This window comes from Myotis yumanensis, unplaced genomic scaffold, assembly GCF_028538775.1.
Source record: "Myotis yumanensis isolate MYYU_CA2020_CCGP unplaced genomic scaffold, mMyoYum1.0.hap1 SCAF_10, whole genome shotgun sequence".
NCBI lineage: Eukaryota > Metazoa > Chordata > Mammalia > Chiroptera > Vespertilionidae > Myotis > Myotis yumanensis.
This window is the reverse complement of record NW_027223761.1, coordinates 57,238,810-57,252,806: the sequence shown is the minus strand read 5'-3', so window position 1 is coordinate 57,252,806 and position 13,997 is coordinate 57,238,810. Positions and strand designations below refer to the sequence as shown.

At 40.0% G+C, this 13,997-nt stretch overlaps 2 non-coding genes across 2 annotated transcripts; both read left to right on the top strand.

Moving 5' to 3' along the window:
* The first annotated feature begins 4,313 nt into the window (after window positions 1–4,313).
* LOC139019072 (U6 spliceosomal RNA) lies at window positions 4,314–4,419 on the top strand. Its single transcript, XR_011472976.1, has one exon. It is a non-coding gene; the product is annotated as a U6 spliceosomal RNA (small nuclear RNA).
* A 5,452-nt stretch (window positions 4,420–9,871) lies between these two features.
* On the top strand, window positions 9,872–9,977 carry LOC139019207 (U6 spliceosomal RNA). Its single transcript, XR_011473085.1, has one exon. It is a non-coding gene; the product is annotated as a U6 spliceosomal RNA (small nuclear RNA).
* The last annotated feature ends 4,020 nt before the right edge of the window (window positions 9,978–13,997 follow it).

The following is a 13,997-nucleotide window of genomic DNA, read 5'->3' as shown; positions in this document are numbered from 1 at the left end:
CCATTTGAATTACAACAAGGATTTTAACATGACCAGTGCAAGGCTCCTTTCACAGTTTGGCACCTCCACATCCTGAGCAGAGCTGCCTGACTTTGCTATTAGCAACCACTGATGAATTCTAGCTGACATCAGTATGATTAGAGGGAAGAGTTGGTGAGTGTTTCTAGCAGAAGGTGAACAAGTTACCAAATTGCTTTCAGGACTCTTTGGGCATGTAGAGAGAGATGTGAACAGCCAGTTATGAAAAGCAGCCCCCCTCAGGCTCACCTGGTCATCTGATGTTCAGCTAAGAGGAGCCATGCTGACTGGAAGATCCAGAACAGACCAGCCCTAAGCCAGTTATCAACTTGGCTTTCTCATTATGCTGGTAGCAACTGCCTGAAGGCAGCAGCTTCAAACTCTATCAGAACTGGGTTTCAGGTGAACATTTTTCTGGGAAATATGTTACCGCCTCTTCAGATGCTGTATCTCTTCAGAGGACAGTAATCCCTACCACATTTCCCAATAGGGCTGCGATGCACGTACTGCTCCTTAACACACTTGGGATTCCATTTACAATATTTCAGAGGTTTTCCTGGGACAAATGGGAGTTCAATTTTTAATTTTTTTGAAGAAACTCCAGTAATTTCACTCTTAGGAATAGATCCCATGAAACATGAAACACCAATCAAAAAGAATATAAGCAGCACTATGTTCATAGCAGTACAATTTACAATAGCTAAGATTTGGAAACAGCCTAAGTTCCCAGCAGCAGATGAGTGGATTAGAAAACCATGGTACATCTACTTAATGGAATACTATACTGCTTACAAAAGAAAGAACTCTTACCATCTGCAACAGCATGGATGAACCTGCAGATCATTTTGCTAAACGAAATAAGCCAGTCAGAGAAAGACCAGTATCACATGATCTCACACATTTGTGGAATATAATGAACAACATAAACAGATTAACAAAGATAGGTCTCGAGACAGTGAAGAATGGAACAGACCATCAAACCTAAGAGGGAAGGCTGAGGAAGTTAGGCAGGGGCTGAGGGGGTAGTTGCCGAGGGTAGTTGCGTGAGGAACTCCTGAGGCCAGAATGGTGAGGGATTATTCTGCTTATAACATTTTCAGTCCCTTTTTGGACTTTCTGATTTCATAAATAATAAATATTCTTAGTGAAATGCATGATGTATGCACTTACATTATACAACAGATTGAAATCTATCAATGTCGAATTTAAACATTCAAAAGTGGAGTAACTGATAAAATATATAATATTGATGGATACTCTGAGTACGAAATATTCTATCTCCCCGTGGCCACATGGTCAACCTCATTGCTCTTCTCTTCCTCTATGTATACCAAACATCAATAAAAATAGCTTTTTTGCTTTGTATTTTCAATAAGTTGCAAAGTTCATTGTGATGTGACTTCACAAGGGAAGAAGATACTGAGTTTGAAAAGTGATGGACTGCCTTCATGACAGAAAAGATAAAATTGAAATAGAAAAAGAACATATAAACCTAAGAATCACAAATAAATTGAGGCCTAATGCCACAGGGCAAGCTCTGACCTCTGAAACTGTTCAGCATGTCTAGGAGTTTAATGCAGCACCATGAGGTAAGCTCAGGATTCTCTGGCTGAGGCTATTGATTCTGACCTAATCAGTCCTATAAACAAAGACATCAGTGGCATTTTGAGGCAAAGGTTAGTCACACAACCACTCTAATATCATATCTTTAAATCCAGGATATTTCATCAGGATCCTCCCACTCTAAGCTAATGGGGTATACATGATAGTCTACCTTCTTAGGGATATAAGAAATGTTACATTACTTTTTTTCTACATTTATAAATTATATCACATATCAACTTCCCCATTCTCCTCAGATATTATTGCATTTCTAAAATGATCGACAGTCAGTTCCTTCATCTACTCCATCTCAGGGGATGCAAACCCTTGGGTATCTGACAGGGAGCAGAACATCCAGGCAGAGCCTTTGGGACTTGAGTCTCAAAGTCGTCACCAATGAGACATTCAGTGTCTGAAAGAGGAGAGTCCACAAACACAGACAGCTCTCCCCATTTTTATTCTCAAGCAAGGAAACCTAACTCCTGCCTGGCAGCCTGCTTCTAAAGGTCTAACTTTTCAGGGGGCATCAAGAGGTCATTCCCCTGAGGTCTGACCTGCAGTGATGGAACAGGCTGAGTCATTGCTAGTCCTGGGAACAAAATCAACCCCCATACATTCATAGCAAAGCTCCTGTTCCTGCTCTTTTCACCTTCCACCTGGGCAGTGGAGGTACCTTCTCTTTGATTCCTTAAGAATCACTCCTGTGATGTTTATTGTGCTAAATAGGGAGAGGATAGGGGTGACGTCCTGGAAGAAAACCCAGGGTTCAGATGTTTTCAGGTACATATGAATTCAGGCACATGGAAAGGAAACTTCTGAGACCTGAAGGCCTCAGGGCCACTTTGGAAAGAAAACAGGAAATACCTACAGAGGACAAGGTTTCTAGCTCAAAACATGTACTGCTCCCTCATCCAGAAGAGAATGACTTTCTCAGAAAGAATTAGTATAAGCTCACCTTTCCAACACAGTTCCCAAATCCTGCAAAACAAATAGAAAAGAAAGTAATATTGCAAAGCGTGTCCTTTTTTATATTTTCTCGAGTTTGTTTTAATAATGTACCTTTTCTATTCCCCTTTAAGGGACAATCAGAGGCCATCTTAATAACAGCACTGAAACTAAAACACACAGAGCTTCCTCAAGGTGTTCTGAGCATGGCAGAAGGTCAGGCAGACACGGGAATGATGCAACGAGATCTAGGTTTCCAATGTAACTAATTTCCAAGTGTTATTCCCAGGAAAGATATGACCATTAATAACAATGAAAGTAAAACAGGGCATCAAATGAAATACAGAGAATGCTTTAAAATTGATTGCCAAATTCTAGAAATCATGCCTAGGCAAAGGTCAAAACCTCAATGTCTTTAGCCAGTTGCTTTTATGGCAGGAACAGAGAGTGACAGCAGATTAGGTGAATGTAAACAGAAAATTATATCAGCAAAGTCATTGTTGCCATGCTGAGAGATTGACTGAATTTGGACAATCTGTCCGTGGAGGTGGTGCTTTGGATTAAACTGAAATCACCTTATTCTATGTCAGCTACTTAGGCAAATAGCTCCCAAAGTTTACCAGGATACAAGAAAATAAGTGCCTGACTGGATGGACACCATGATGGGAGTCCGGGAGCAGAATCACTTAGCTGAGGGTAATGCTGTATGCAGGCATCATAGCCATGTTGTTCAGAGAAGGATTCCTGTCTCTATTGATGGACCCTGCCCTCTCACCTGGATCATCTCCACATCTGGCTTGTGGCACATGTCCATCTGCTCTCCAAACATGTCTTTGAGGCTTTCTGTCTGTTGGGTCATTCTGACTTTGCTTTCCTGCAGTTGTTGGAAGATCTCCTCTGCTTCTCTCTCCATTGTATCAACAAAGACGCGCTCCTCCTCACAGAGAAATAGATGCAACTTCTGATATTCAGCTTTGATCATCCACTTCCTAAGGCCACATAGTCCTGTACAGATAGAGGATCAAAGGGCTTACACATTCTCACTCTAAAACAATTGTCAAACTTTCATTTTTTCCTTAGTCATATCAAGAAAATATTTGAGAAACTTTTTGCCTCATACTTCAAAGTGTCTTGAGTCTTTTCAAGCCCTTCTGTACCTCTGACCCCATGTTCCTGATCCCTTTTCCAGTTAAATCAAGCCCTCTAGAAGGTCCCAGACTAGCCCTCCTGATGTGACTCGGTAGCTGGGTGTCCACCTATGAACTAAGAGGTCAAGTTCAATTCCAGGTCAGGACTCATACTGGGCTTTAGGGCTGAATCCCCTGCAGGGGATATAAGGAAGGAAGCTGATGAATTATGTCCTCTCATGATTGATACTTCTCTTTCTTGCTCCCTTCCTCTCTGAAATCAATAAGTCTAGAACTTATAGAAAACATCGTTGGGTGCTAACAGCCTGAAAGACTGTAAATGTGTTTTGAAATGAGATTCATGAAACTTTCAAATATGGATTACAGTGTAATTAACTGTAGTGACCATCTTATGGATGCTGTAGAAAATCATTTTTAACAGAGGTGCCAGGTTATTTGTATTTTGTTGCCACCTATCACAAGTTAGGAAATCAGTGATGCCCCGGCCATGTAAGTTGTTTCCCTAAATGATCAAATCTTTGAGAATTTAGCTCGATTTTATGAAAGTAATCTAACCTTGCAAGAAACATGAAAAGTAAAAATCTAAATAAAACCCACCTTGTGCTCGTGTTGGCAGCACGTATACTGAAATTGGAACTAAATAAAGAAGATGAGCATGGCCCTTGGCAAGGAAGACATGCAAATTCATGAAGCATTCCATGTTTTTAAATAAATAAATAAATAATGGTTAATTAATTAATTAATTAAATCTCACGTTTTAAAAACTATTGAAAAACAAATAATAAAAGCCTTCAAAGCCATCAAAACCCACATATTCTAGAAAGAGTTGAAGCAGCTGCCCTCTTAATCAGGTTATAGAAATGTAAATTAACCCAAGGTTCATTGATCAGCAATGGCACTTCAGGCACTGTTTCCTGAGAAGAACAAGGAAAAAAAAGGGAATAGTGCATATCTTATTAAGATACATGGCCCTAATCGGTTTGGCTCAGTGGATAGAGTGTTGGCCTGGGGACTAAAGAATGTCAGGTTTGCTTCAGGTCAAGGGCATCTTCCTTGGTTGCAGGTACATTCCCAGTGGTTGGTGTGCAGGAGGCAGCTGATTGATGATTCTATCTCATCGATGGTTCCAACTCTCTATCCCTCTCCCTTCATCTCTATAAAAAATCAATAAAATATATATATTTTTAAAGATACATGTACATATGTATATGAGGACATTTAAAAAGTTAAATTGGGGATATGCCTCAAACATTTCCCAATAGGTTGCAAGTCATTTACATAAGGTATAGAGAATGAAATGTCTACCGTTCTCATTTTTTAGAACATATCAAGTATTATGTGGGCAGTCTATTACATAGTGCTGTCCCTTACAGGGACTTGTCCAACCTTCCCTTGCAATATTAATTCCTGGATGTGTGATTGTGTCACATAGCATTTTAAAATTCTAAAACCTGGGCCCTGCAATCTTATTCCTTCTTCAAATAATAAATACAGACAGTAAGCCATCCTAACTACGTTTTTCTAGGTAGCAGAGTAACTACAACAACATGTAAAGATAAAAATGTAATAAGTGAAAATCTAATAGGATCTTGAAAAAAAGGTATTATTTGTTAGGCCAAAAAAAAAAAAAATACTAGTATTTCAAATATCTGACACTTTGGAAATAAAAAACAGAAGGACCAAAAGCTATTTCCAAAGAACACTAATGCTCTGTAATGTAATGCTTAGTAGAGTTTCCCTTAGATTTCAGTTCACTAAAAAGGGAACTTCAGTTGACTTCCCATGGCAGGGTGGGGACAGAGTGGGGATGCTGTGAGAACCCAGGGCAGAAGCTGCAACACAGCCATTTGAACTATAACAAGGATTTTAACATGACCAGTGCAAGGCTCCTTTCACAGTTCGGCACCTCTACATTCTGAGCAGAGCTGCCTGACTTTGCTATTAGCAACCACTGATGAATTCTAGTTGACATCAGTATGATTAGAGGGAAGAGTTGGTGAGTGTTTCTAGCAGAAGGTGAAGAAGTTACCAAATTGCTTTCAGGACTCTTTGGGCATGTAGAGAGAGATGTGAACAGCCAGTTATGAAAAGCAGCCCCCATCAGGCTCACCTGGTCATCTGATGTTCAGCTATTAGGAGCCATGCTGACTGGAAGATCCAGAACAGACCCAGCCCTAAGCCAGTAATCAACTTGGCTTTCTCATTATGCTGGTAGCAACTGCCTGAAGGCAGCAGCTTCAAGCTGTATCAGAACTGGGTTTCAGGTGAACATTTTTCTGGGAAGTATGTTACCGCCTCTTCAGATGCTATATCTCTTCAGAGGACAGTAACCCCGACCACATTTCCCAATAGGGCTGCAATGCACGTACTGCTCCTTAGCACACTTGGGATTCCATTTACAATATTTCAGAGGTTTTTCTGGGTCAAATGGGAGTTCAATTTTTAATTTTTTTGAAGAAACTCCAGTAATTCCACTCTTAGGAATAGATCCCATGAAACATGAAACACCAATCAAAAAGAATATAAGCAGCACTATGTTCATAGCAGTACAATTTACAATAGCTAAGATTTGGAAACAGCCTAAGTTCCCAGCAGCAGATGAGTGGATTAGAAAACCATGGTACATCTACTTAATGGAATACTATGCTGCTTACAATAGAAAGAACTCTTACCATCTGCAACAGCATGGATGAACCTGGAGAGCATTTTGCTAAACCCAATGAACCAGTCAGAGAAAGACCAGTATCACATGATCTCACACATTTGTGGAATATAATGAACAACATAGACAGATTAACAAAGATAGGTCTAGAGACAGCGAAGCATGGAACAGACCATCAAACCTAAGAGGGAAGACTGAGAAGGTTAGGCAGGGGCTGAGGGGGTAGTTGCGGAGGGTAGTTGGGTGAGGAACTCCTGAGGCCAGAATGGTGAGGGATTATTCTGCTTATAACATTTTCAGTCCCTTTTTGGACTTTCAGATTTCATAAATATTAAATATTTTTAGTGAAATGCATGATGTATGCACTTACATTATACAACAGATTTAAATCTATCAATGTCGAATTTAAACATTCAAAAGTGGAGTAACTGATAAAATATATAATATTGATGGCTACTCTGAGAACTAAATATTCTATCTCCTCGTGCCCACATGGTCAACCTCATTGCTCTTCTCTTCCTCTATGTATACCAAACATCAATAAAAATGGCTTTCTTGCTTTGTATTTTCAATAAGTTGCAAAGTTCATTGTGATGTGACTTCACAAGGGAAGAAGATACTGAGTTTGAAAAGTGATGGACTGCCTTCATGACAGAAAAGATAAAATTGAAATAGAAAAAGAACATATAAACCTAAGAATCACAAATAAATTGAGGCCTAATGCCACAGGGCAAGCTCTGACCTCTGAAACTGTTCAGCATGTCTAGGAGTTTAGTGCAGCACTATGAGGTAAGCTCAGGATTCTCTGGCTGAGGCTTTTGATTCTGCACCAATTCAGTCCTATAAACAATGACCACAGTGGCATTTTGAGGCAAAGGTTAGTCACACAACCAATCTAAATATCATAACCTTAAATCCAGGATATTTCATCAGGATCCTCCCACTCTGAGCTAATGGGGTATACATGATAGTCTACCCTCTTAGGGATATAAGAAGTGTTACCTTACTTTTTTTCCAAACTTATAAATTGTATCACATATCAGCTTCCCCATTCTCCTCAGATATTATTGCATTTCTAAAATGATTGACAATCAGTTCCTCTACCTACTCCATTCAGGAGTAGATGCAAACCCTTGGGTATCTGACAGGGATCAGAACATCCAGGCAGAGCCTTTGGGACTTGAGTCTCAAAGTCATCACCAATGAGACATTCAGTGTCTTAAAGAGGAGAGTCCACAAACACAGACAGCTCTCCCCATTTTTATTCTCAAGCAAGGACACCTAACTCCTGCCTGGCAGCCTGCTTCTAAAGATCTAACTTCTTAGGGGGCATCAAGAGGTCATTCCCCTGAGGTCTGACCTGCAGTGATGGAGCAGGCTGAGTCATTGCTAGTCCTGGGAACAAAATCAACCCCCATACATTCATAGCAAAGCTCCTGTTCCTGCACTTTTCACCTTCCACCTGGGCAGTGGATGTACCTTTTCTGTGATTCCTTAAGAATCACTCCTGTGATGTTTATTGTGCTTAATAGGGAGAGGATAGGGGTGACGTCCTGGAAGAAAACCCAGGGTTCAGATGTTTTCAGGTACATATGAATTCAGGCACATGGAAAGGAAACTTCTGAGACCAGAAGGCCTCAGGGCCACTTTGGAAAGAAAACAGAAAATACCTACAGAGGACAAGGTTTCTAGCTCAAAACATGTACAGCTCCCTCATCCAGAAGAGAATGACTTTCTCAGAAAGAATTAGTGTAAGCTCACCTTTCCAACACAGTTCCCAAATCCTGCAAAACAAACAGAAAAAGAAAGTAAACATGCAAAGTGTGTCCTTTTATATCTTTTCTCGAGTTTGTTTTAATAATGTGCCTTTTCCTATTCCCCTTTAAGGAACAACCAGAGGCCATCTTAATAACAGCACTTAAACTAAAACACACAGAGCTTCCTCACGGTGTTCTGAGCATGGCAGAAGGTCAGGCAGAGAAGGGAATGATGCAATGAGATCTAGGTTTCCAGTGTAACTAATTTCCAAGTGTTATTCCTAAGGAGAGATATGACCATTAATAACAATGAAATTAAAACAGGGCATCAAATGAAAAACAGAGAACCTTTTAAAATTGATTGCCAAATTCTAGAAATTATGCCTAGGCAAAGGTCAAAACCTCAATGTCTTTAGCCAGTTGCTTTTATGGCAGGAACAGAGAGTGACAGCAGGTTAGGTGAATGTAAACAGAAAATTGTAAGAGCAAAGTTAATATTGCCATGCTGAGAGATTGACTGAATTTGGACAATCTGTCCCTGGAAGTGGTGCTTTGGATTACACTGAAATCACCTTATCTTATGTCAGCTACTTAGGCAAAGAGCTCCCAAAGATTGCCAGGATACAAGAAAATAAGTGCCTGACTGGATGGACACCATGATGGGAGTCCGGGAGCAGAATCACTTAGCTGACGGTAATGGTGTATGCAGGCATCATAGCCACATTGTTCAGAAAAGGATTCCTCTCTCTTGATGGACCCTTCCCTCTCACCTGAAGCATCTCCACATCTGGCTTGTGACACATGTCCATCTGCTCTCTAAACATCTCTTTGAGGCTTTCTGTCTGTTGGGTCATTCTGACTTTGCTTCCCTACAGTTGTTGGAAGATCTCCTCTGCTTCTCTCTCCATTGTATCAACATCGACGTGCTCCTCCTCACAGAGAAATAGATGCAACTTCTGATATTCAGCTTTGATCATCACCTTCCTAAGGGCCACATAGTCCTGCACAGATAGAGGATCAAAGGGCTTACACATTCTCACTCTTAAAAGATTGTCAAACTTCCATTTATTCGTTAGTCTTATCAAGAAAATATTTGAGAAACCTTTTGCCTCATACTTCAAAGTGTCTTGATTATTTATAAGCCCTTCTGTACATTCTGACCTTAAGTTCCTGGTCCCTTTTCCAGTTAAATCAAGCCCTCTAGAAGGTCCCAGACTAGCCCTCCTGATGTGACTCAAGGGTAGGGTGTCCACCTATGAACCAGGAGGTCAGGTTCTATTCCAGGTCAGGACTCATACTGGGCTTTAGGGCTGAATCCCCTGCAGGAAGGAAGGAAGCCGATGAATGATTCCCTCACATCACTGATATTTCTCTTTCTTTCTCCCTTCCTCTCTGAAATCAATAAGTCTAAAACTTATAGAAAACAACCATGGGGGCTAACAGCCTAAAAGACTGTAAATGTGTTTTGAAATGAGATTCATGAAACTTACAAATATGGAATACAGTGTAATTAACTGTAGTGACCATCTTATGGATGCTGTAGAAAATCATTTTTAACAGAGGTGCCATGTTATTTGTATTTTGTTGCCACCTATCACAAGTTAGGAAATCAGTGATGCCCTGGCCATGTAAGTTGTTTCCCTAAATGATCAAATCTTTGAGAATTTAGCTCGATTTTATGAAAGTAATCTAACCTTGCAAGAAACATGAAAAGTAAAAATCTAAATAAAACCCACCTTGTGCTCGCTTTGGGAGCACATATACTGAAATTGGAACTAAATAAAGAAGATGAGCATGGCCCTTGGCAAGGAAGATATGCAAATTCGTGAAGCATTCCATGTTTTTAAATAAATAAATAAATACTTACATAAATACATAAATAAATAATTAAATCTCACGTTTTAAAAACTATTGAAAAACAAATAATAAAAGCATCAAAGCCATCAAAGCCCACATATCCTAGACAGAGTTGAAGCAGCTGCCTTCTTAATCAGGTTATAGAAATGTAAATTAACCCAAGGTTCATTCATCAGCTATGGCACTTTAGGCACTGTTTGCTGATGAGATGAAGGAAAAGAAAGGGAATAGTGCATATCCCATTAAGATACATGGCCCGAATCGGTTTTGCTCAGTGGATAGTGTGTTGACCTGGGGACTAAAGGATCCCAGGATTGCTTCAGGTCAAGGGCATGTACCTTGGTTGCAGGTACATTCCCAGGAGTTGGTGTGTCAGAGGCAGCTGATTGATGATTCTGTCTCATCGATGTTTCCAACTCTATCCCTCTCTCTTCATCTCTGTGAAAAATCAATAAAATATATATTTTTTAAAAGACACATGTACACGTGTATGTGAGGACATTTAATAAGTTAATTTGGGGAAATGCCTCAAACATTTCTCAGTAGGTTGCAAGTCATTTACATAAGGTATAGAGAATGAAATGTCTACTGTTCTCATTTTTTAGAACATATCAAGTATTATGTGGGCAGTCTATTACATGGTGCCTTCCCTTACAGGGACTTGTCCAACGATCCCTTGCAGTATTAATTCCTGGATTTGTGATTTCGTCACATAGCATTTTAAAATTCTAAAACCTGGGCCCTGCAATCTTATTCCTTCTTCAAATAATAAATAGAGACAGTAAGCCATTCTAACTAAGTTTTTCTAGGTAGCAGAGTAACTACAACAACATGTAAAGATAAAAATGTAAAAAGTGAAAATCTAATAGGATCATGAAAAAAAGGTATTATTTGTTAGGCCAAAAATAAAATACTAGTATTTCAAATATCAGACACTTTGGAAATAAAAAACAGAAGGACCGAAAGCTATTTCAAAGGAACACTAATGCTCTGTAATGTAATGCTTAGAGTTTCCCTTAGATTTCAGTTCACCTAAAAGGGACCTTCAGTTGACTTCCTATAGCAGGGTGGGGACAGAGTGGGGATGCTGTGAGAACCCAGGGCAGAAGCTGCAACACAGCCATTTGAACTACAACAAAAATTTTAACATGACCAGTGCAAGGCTCCCCTCACAGTTTGGCACCTCCACATCCTGAGCAGAGCTGTCTGACTTTGCTATTAGCAACCACTGATGAATTCTAGCTGACATTAGTATGATTAGAGGGAAGAGTTGGTGAGTGTTTCTAGCAGAAGGTGAACAAGTTACCAAATTGCTTTCAGGACTCTTTGGGCATGTAGAGAGAGATGTGAACAGCCAGTTATGAAAAGCAGCCCCCATCAGGCTCACCTGGTCATCTGATGTTCAGCTAATAGGAGCCATGCTGTCTGGAAGATCCAGAACAGACCCAGCCCTAAGCAGTTATCAACTTGGCTTTCTCATTATGCTGGTAGCAACTGCCTGAAGGCAGCAGCTTCAAGCTCTATCAGAACTGGGTTTCAGGTGAACATTTTTCTGGGAAATATGTTGCCGCCTCTTCAGATGCTTTATCTCTTCAGAGGACAGTAACCCCTACCACATTTCCCAATAGGGCTGCAATGCACGTACTGCTTATGAACACATTGGGATTCCATTTACAATATTTCAGAGGTTTTCCTGGGTCAAATGGGAGTTCAATTTTTAATTTGTTTGAAGAAACTCCATTAATCCCACTCTTAGGAATATGTCCCAAGAAACATGAAACAGCAATCAGAAGGAATATAAGCACCACTATGTTCATCGCAGCACAATTTATAATAGCTAAGATTTGTAAACAACCTAAATTCCCAGCAGCAGATGAGTGGATTAGAAAACCATGGTACATCTACTTAATGGAATACTATGTTGCTTACAATAGAAAGAACTCTTACCATCTGCAACAGCATGGATGAACCTAGAAAGCATTATGCGAAACAAAATAAGCCAGTCAGAGAAAGATCAGTATCACATGATCTCACACATTAGTGGAATATAAGGAACAACATAGACAGATTAACAAAGATAGGTCTAGAGACACAGAAGCATGGAACAGACCATCAAACCTAAGAGGGAAGACTGAGGACATTAGGCAAGTGGTGAGGGGGCAGTTGTGGGAGGAACTCATGAGGCTAGAATGGTGAGGGATTATTCTGCTTACAACATTTTCAGTCCCTTTTTGGACTTTCTGATTTCATAAATAATAAACATTCTTAGTGAAATGCATGATATATGCACTTACAGTATACAATAGATTTAAATCTATCAATGTTGTATATAAACATTCAAAAGTGGAGTAACTGATAAAATATATAATATTGATGGCTACTCTGAGTATGAAATATTCTATCTCCTTGTGACCACATGGTCAATCTCATTGCTCTTCTCTTCCTCTATGTATACCAAACATCAATAAAAATGGCTTTCTTGCTTTGTATTTTCAATAAGTTGCAAAGTTCATTGTGATGTGACTTCACAAGGGAAGAAGATACTGAGTTTGGAAAGTGATGGACTGCTATCATGACAGAAAAGATAAAATTAAAATAGGAAAAGAACCTGTAAACCTAAGAATCACAAATAAATTGAGGCCTAATGCCACAGGGCAAGCTCTGACCTCTGAAACTGTTCAGCATGGCAAGGAGTTTAGTGCAACACCACGAGGTGAGCTCAGGATTCTCTGGCTGAGGCTTTTGATTCTGCACCAATTCAGTCCTATAAACAATGACCACAGTGGCATTTTGAGGTAAAGGTTAGTCACACAACCCATCTAAATATCATAACCTTAAATCCAGGATATTTGATCAGGATCCTCCCACTCTGAGCTAATGGGGTATACATGATAGTCTACCCTCTTAGGGATATAAGAAATGTTACCTTACTTTTTTTCTAAATTTATAAATTATATCACATATCAACTTCCCCATTCTCCTCAGATATTATTGCACTTTTAAAGTGATTGACAGTCAGTTCCTCCCTCTGCTCCATCTCAGGGGATGCAAAACCTTGGGTATCTGACAGGGAGCAGAACATCCAGGCAGAGCCTTTGGGACTTGAGTCTCAAATTTGTCACCAGTGAGACATTCAGTGTCTGAAAGAGGAGAGTCCACAAACACAGACAGCTCTCCCCATTTTTTTTCTCAAGCAAAGACACCTAACTCCTGCATGGCAGCCTGTTTCTAAAGGTCTAACTTCTTAGGGGGCACCAACAGGTCATTCCCCTGAGGTCTGACCTGCAGTGATGGAACAGGCTGAGTCATTGCTAGTCCTGGGAACAAAATCAACCCCCATACATTCATAGCAAAGCTCCTGTTCCTGCTCTTTTCACCTTCCACCTGGGCAGTGGAGGTACCTTTTCTGTGATTCCTTAAGAATCACTCCTGTGATGTTTATTGTGCTAAATAGGGAGAGGATAGGGGTGACGTCCTGGAAGAAAACCCAGAGTTCAGATGTTTTCAGGTACATATGAATTTAGTCACATGGAAAGGAAACTTCTGAGACCAGAAGGCCTCAGGGCCACTTTGGAAAGAGACCAGGAAATACCTACAGAGGACAAGGTTCTAGCTCCAAACATGTACAGCTCCCTCATCCAGAAGAGAATGACTTTCTCAGAAAGAATTAGTATAAGCTCACCTTTCCAACACAGTTCCCAAATCCTGCAAACAAACAGAAAAAGAAAGTAAACATGCAAAGTGTGTCCTTTTATATATTTTCTAGAGTTTGTTTTAATAATGTACCTTTTCCTATTCCCCTTTAATGAACAACCAGAGGCCATCTTAATAACAACACTTAAACTAAAACACACAGAGCTTCCTCAAGGAGTTCTGAGCATGGTAGAAGGTCAGGCAGAGAAGGGAATGATGCAACCAGATCTAGGTTTCCAATGTAACTAGTTTCCAAGTGTTATTCTCAAGGAAAGATCTGACCATTAATAACAATGAAAGTAAAACAGGGCATCC